This window comes from Trichosporon asahii, assembly GCF_000293215.1.
Source record: "Trichosporon asahii var. asahii CBS 2479 unplaced genomic scaffold scaffold00071, whole genome shotgun sequence".
In the NCBI taxonomy this organism is placed as follows: domain Eukaryota; kingdom Fungi; phylum Basidiomycota; class Tremellomycetes; order Trichosporonales; family Trichosporonaceae; genus Trichosporon; species Trichosporon asahii.
Genome location: NW_014040854.1, coordinates 68,173 through 74,172, shown reverse-complemented (window position 1 = coordinate 74,172; position 6,000 = coordinate 68,173).

The window sequence follows — 6,000 nt, the reverse complement described above, 5'->3', positions numbered from 1 at the left end:
CCGCCCCTCCCGCTTCTGCGTGCCTGCGGTGCCTCTGTACCTGCAACTCCCCTGTACCTCCCAGGACTCTGGGTATGAACCTTGACAAGTAGACCAAGCTTGGGTCCTCTGTCGCTGTCGCTTGCCCCCGCCGCGCTTCGCTTGGAGCTTCGATCTGCCTGAATGCCTGACTGAACTCTACACGAGCAAAAAAAGCGACACGGCTACGCGGCCATACGTACATGCGCGTAAGCTCTGTACCTGCGTACCTTTGTGCTGGCCGAGTAAGCCAGCTGAGATCCGAAACTTCGGTTCTAACCTGAACCTCTGAGTCATGCGAGCTTGAGAGTTGGGCGGTGCGGAGCATGCGCAAGCGAGCGATGCGAGCGACGCTAGCGAGAGGGCAACGGAGATGGGAACATTGCAGCGTGTGTCTTATTGTTCTCTACGCGGTCGAATCGCACGCATCGCATTTCTCAGCACTATCTCAGCGACATTTCAACACGGCTCTGCACGATCGCATGCATGATAATTGTTGTGATGATGTAAGACGGGAACGCCGGTTGCGCCCTCCGCCGCCGGCCGGCGATCCGCAGGGAACGGCGACCCGGCGAGCTGGGCCAGGGTATGCCAGATGAACGCCTGCAGATCACTAGACCATGGATGATGGACATCTGGACATCCGCCTGGTGCATGCTCCATTGTTCGCGGTGCATGCCGCAACGGCATAGTCGACCCTTAGCGTGCAAGGTGTGTTGTATCGGCGGCTGACGCCCATGCAGAAGAACTGCGGGTGCCCGCGCACCCTTCAGGAATGTGACGACTGCCCGCGCGTCATGCACAGTTGATACCACCCAGCGCTAGTGCGGTCGGTGGCGCGAGTAGGGATCGCGGCGATCAAAAAGGATCTGCGTGCATTCAGTCCATTGGAGCTGCCCTGGGATGTTTAGAGCATTTGTGCCGTTTTGGACGCCGGTGCGCGCCGTGGCTGTCCGTAGTTTTTTTTTTTCGCGCTCTCCATCCCTAGTCGATCCTAGGGACCCTCGACGCCGCCGAAACACGCCGTCACCGGCGCGCGCTTGGCTTGGCCAAAGGCGTGAAGTGGCGTTCTATTGTTCTGACGCACGAGGCGCAGAACCGGCGAAAAAGACGCATCATACAGAATAGTTTAACCAAGCCCGAATCGCACCAAAGCGCATCGACGAACATCCGACCCGATGCTCTGCAAACAACCGCGGCAAATACCAAAGTGACTCATGGCCTGAGTCATCGGCCAGATCTGCGTACCTTGCTCTGTGTGTCGATCAGACTCAGCCCATCCCCGGGCATGAACCAGCAACACATTAGACCCTGAACAGATTTTCTTTTGTTCTGCCGTGCACAGATCGTGACACGCAGATGCATACGCACGAGCGCGTTCCTCGTATTCACCAAAGCATCCATGCGAAGGCGCAAGCCAAGCGGCCAAGCAGCCCAGCTACGGGCATCGCGTGCGTCGGCTCGCCCTGCCCGCCAGACACTGGGCGCTAGGCGTCAGCCATGCAGCCATGTAGCCATGTTGCCAGCATCCTATTGTCTGGAGGTACGCATGCTCGCGCTCGCTCGGTGCGCCGATCCCTCTGCAGTCGTCACCCAGCTTCACTTGGCGCGCGGGTGTATCCTGCAAAAACACTCTGCGGCGATCTCTGCATTCCGCGAATCCAATCCGGCATATGGCAAGACCTGCTGCCGGCACGGGCATGCGGGCACGCAAAAGGGGCGGAAGTACACTGTCGCGACGAATTGCATTACATTTTTCGTTTCCGGTTTCCGATGCGCGACTTGTTACGAGCGAAAGTGATCGCGGTGCCTGTCGTCCATTATTGATGTTATTTTGTTTCTGAAGCGCTATCGACCAGTCGTGCGAGCCCCAAGTCGGTGAGGTACGAAATGGCTCTCTTCGGAACGGCGAACGGTAAGCGGCAATGGCATTTGCGCGAGCGCAACATCCGCCACCGAGCCTTCGTCTCCCATATCCCAACGGATTGCGATGCATTCAATGAGGTGCCCGGCGTGGCGCCGATGCAATGGTGCAGACATGCGACGTATCCGCCGCCCCATTTGCCGTCCCACTTGCCGTACGGAACCTCGAATAGATTCTGTCAGCCGACGAGCCGTATCATCGAGTTGAGGGGACAGCCGGTCCATGTCGCCGAGTCGCATGTCGAACAGGCGCTAGTGTCGGGCATCTTGCCGGCGAGCTAGAGCTGCGCTATGGATAGCCCGCGATCGCCCGCAGTTGTAATGATGCATGCATGCACCGATCCCCCGTTCCTCGCACTAGTGTGGCTGCTGCTAGTGCTGCGCACGGCGCTGCGGCGCCGTAAAGTCGCTCTGAATGTGCGCCGCTGAATCACCGATGTTTCCGTCGGAGTGTCTGCAAGTGCACCACATGCATGCGTGAGAGCGGAGAGTGGACACAGCGCAGGCTTCGGTGTCATGTGTCCGCGTCGCTCGGTGTCGCTCGGTGTGCGGCTGTGGATCGGCTCGTGGCACACCCCACCTCGTAGCGTGTGATCGCGGTATGCATGCATGCATTTCTGGCAGATCTCATCGAAATGTAGCAACCCCAAACTGCGAACGGGAGACTATGCACCGAGGACCATAATCGAGCACACTTAGAAAAACGTCACAGATGAGGCAGAACGTGCCGCGTGCCGCTGATATGCACAGCATACCGCGCGCCGTCGCCGGGCCGGTGGGCTGGTGACGGGCCGTATCAAAAATTTCGATCCTCTCTAGCAACAACCTGGCACGACATGGCACGCTGGGACGGGCTCACGGCACGCCCGCAACGCATTGGTTACGGAAGCTCGGATCGATCGGTGGTGTGCAAAAGGTACAGATGGGATCGGGGGGTACATCCTCTGCAACTCCGGAGAGCTGTTCAAAACAGATCTCGGCGAGGTGTCGGCAGATGGTTTGGCGGGTGCTCCGGGTGGCTCGGCGGGTTGTGGCGGGCAGAGCTTGTGCATGCTGCAGAACAGCGGCTCGGGTCAAGTTTCCAACTCTGTGAGGCGGTACCTCGCTCGTCGCACTCCCGCGAGCGCACTTGGGTGCGCACTGGCAAACCTACGTCGCGGTGCGCGTTCCTGGTCCTGGTTTGGGTCTGCGAGTTCCTGTCGTGGCTTGCTTCGGCGCTGCTCGGCGCGCTCGGCGCGCACAGCTGCCGGGCGGCCGCCGCTTGCGAGTGCCTGCGCATGCCGAGCGACAGTACACCGAAGCTTACTCGATGGGATCTGTGGCCGTTACCGGCACGAGTGGACGCTGGCACGAGTGGCAGTGACTGGTGACAGGACACCGGCGACCGCGACAGGAACGAAGAGGAACGCACCTTGGCTGTTCCAACGCCGGTGTCTGCTGTACCCCATCAGATCTTTTCATGCACCGCCGAAGTCGGGGAGCAACAGGTCCATGAGACGATGCATCGAATGGACGTAGCAATGAACAAGGATGGAGGTGGACGGTCCGCCGGTCCGGCGCTCGGGAGCACGTCCGGCACACCCATGGCGCCACCTGATGAGTTGCTGATTCCCGGTCGTGATTCCCGGTATGTCCACGCACAATCAGAGTGGGCTCAGCCGGCACACGAGGGGGCCGAAGGTGCAGAAGCGGGGCAAGAAGGGATGGAAACCGGGACAGGAGTGGGTCGTCGCCCACAGTTCAAGTTTGCAAGATAATCTCATAGTGGGGTTGATTACACGATATCGCCAGAGCTTGCTTGTGCCTTCTCGGTTGCGGGGATTGATTCCAACAGCGCTTTTCGGACGGCGAGCGAACGCGCATGCCGCGCGTGCACACGAATGTCGCACGACTGCTCCGGTCATGCATGTGCCGAAACTCGGCAGTAGGGTGGGTGTTGACGTCCTATTGTTCTCCCCTTCACCCCTTGGCCACGTCCTATTGTCCTTCCCTCGTCATGTCTTTCCTTCCCCTCGCACGCAACCCCTGCGGTTATCACTCATCAGGGCCTCCGACGGAACCCCGCCGGACGTTGTGCATGTCCGGCGCAAGGCCTGGGATGGCCGACGCACGAGCCGGCGCTGATCGTTCTGGCATGAGACGGGCTGACAACGGCTGCCCGGCGGCACAGAATGGCTGGGAATGAGGCGTTCGGGGCGCAGGGGGCGCAATGAGGCGTCCGGGGACGAGTGTCTGGAAGCAGCTGGACCCGAACTGGAATGAGCTGGCCAGGCTTGGGTGCATCAGTGTCTCATGTCCGCCATGATCGACACGCAGACGCCGAGGCGCATATGCTTAGGGAGGGAGTAAAATGGCGCGGGGCGGATCCAGCGGAGCATCGCACACCGGAATATGCGACGTCGGTTCTAGCGACCAAAGCGTTTCAATTCTCATTCCCAAGCGAAACGAGCAGTCGAGACACCGAGAAACAACAATGCATCACATCACACAGAACCACGTCAAACGCGCCAAACCGGCCACAACCAAGGTGTCAGGCCTGAAGCCTCAAAGGAGGCCAGGGATCAGCGGACAAAGGGAGGCAAGGGGAGGGGGGAAGGGGGACGGAGGGTTCGAGGAATATTAATTAATTGCGATTGGGTCGGTGGCCGGTTATGGGCCAGGCGACAACCAGGCGGCCGTCAGTGATGCCAGGCTCGATGCCGTTCTTTCATTGCAACCGATGCTTCCCCGTCTGCAGCACATGCTCTGCGCAGCACTCGCTGTGCTCGCGAGACAAACCCGCAAGGTACATTCGGTCGTATGGGACGGGCGCCACAGGAAGTTCGGCAGGATATACACAATGAACCTCAAAGACCTCATACCGGGCAGCGCGCAGACAAAGTTTTGGAAGGTGGACATTGGACATGAGCACTGCGGTCCGTCGCGCGCGACGCGACGAGCCATTATTGTTTGTCCGCCAAGCCCGCATCGCTCTTTGTGGACCTTTTCGGGTCTTCCCTCCGTTCCCGTGCGGAACGCCTGTGCCCGGCGACGATCGCCGGACTAAGTCTAAGCACGGACAGCGCAACCATGGCATCGTCGCATAGCACAGTGCATCGCATCGCATTGCATTGTTCAACGCTTGCTGGGAACGGCGACGACAGCGACGGGATATGGAATAGCTGGCTGAACCTGGTGGCCGCCGAAGGTTGGCCGGTTGTAGTTGGCCGACTTGGTCGACTGGCCGCTGGCCGGCGATTAAAGCAACTTTTTCTTTTCGTGTCTTGGCTCAAGCTCTGAAAGTGAACTAAGATGGATCGATAATAGGCAATGACGGTATGGCAGTGAGGCGGTGTTGGGTGGTGCCTGGCGTGTTCCTCTGTTGGATACCTTGGGAGGCTCTGGGAACATTGATCAATCACCAACCCCTGTCGCCGCTGAGCGCACCTCAGGGCTGACGCGGGCGCTCCCTGCTCTCATGTTCCTCTGCCCTCTCGCGCCTGTCTCGAGTCGTCATCTGACCGCAGCCCTGAAAGCCTGAGGCACAGAGTGCCCTGACCCTGAGTGGCCTCGCTGCCCTGGCCCTGACCCTTGGCTGCTCGATTACACGGTCCGAGGTTCCTTAACCATACGCTCATCGCGTTCCTCGATCCTCTGGGTTAGTGACCAGCGCAGGGGAGCCGCAGGGCAGCAGGGGGTCACCACGGCACTAGGCCGATGTTCGCAGGTCAGTCAGCCCTCAGGGTCCTCTGGCGCGCGCCATCTGCCCAGTCGCCACTCGGGCTGAGGGCCTGATGCGCCTGATGCGTCGACGATCTGGCACTCGGGCCCAATCCCCGGGATATTGTATTTCCCACCGCGAACCGTAATCTGGGCAATGGGCACTTGGCCACTTTGCTGTCCATTTCGCAACCCTGAGTCTCTGGGACCCAACGCCATCGGCCATCTGCAGCTGCCGCACGGCGCTACGACACACACCACCACCGGCCACCACCTGGTCCAGCGCCGCCAGAACGCCAGCCGGCCAGCGGCGACACACGGCTCATCCCCCTTCCTCTGCTCCGTTCTCCTCTGCCCTGG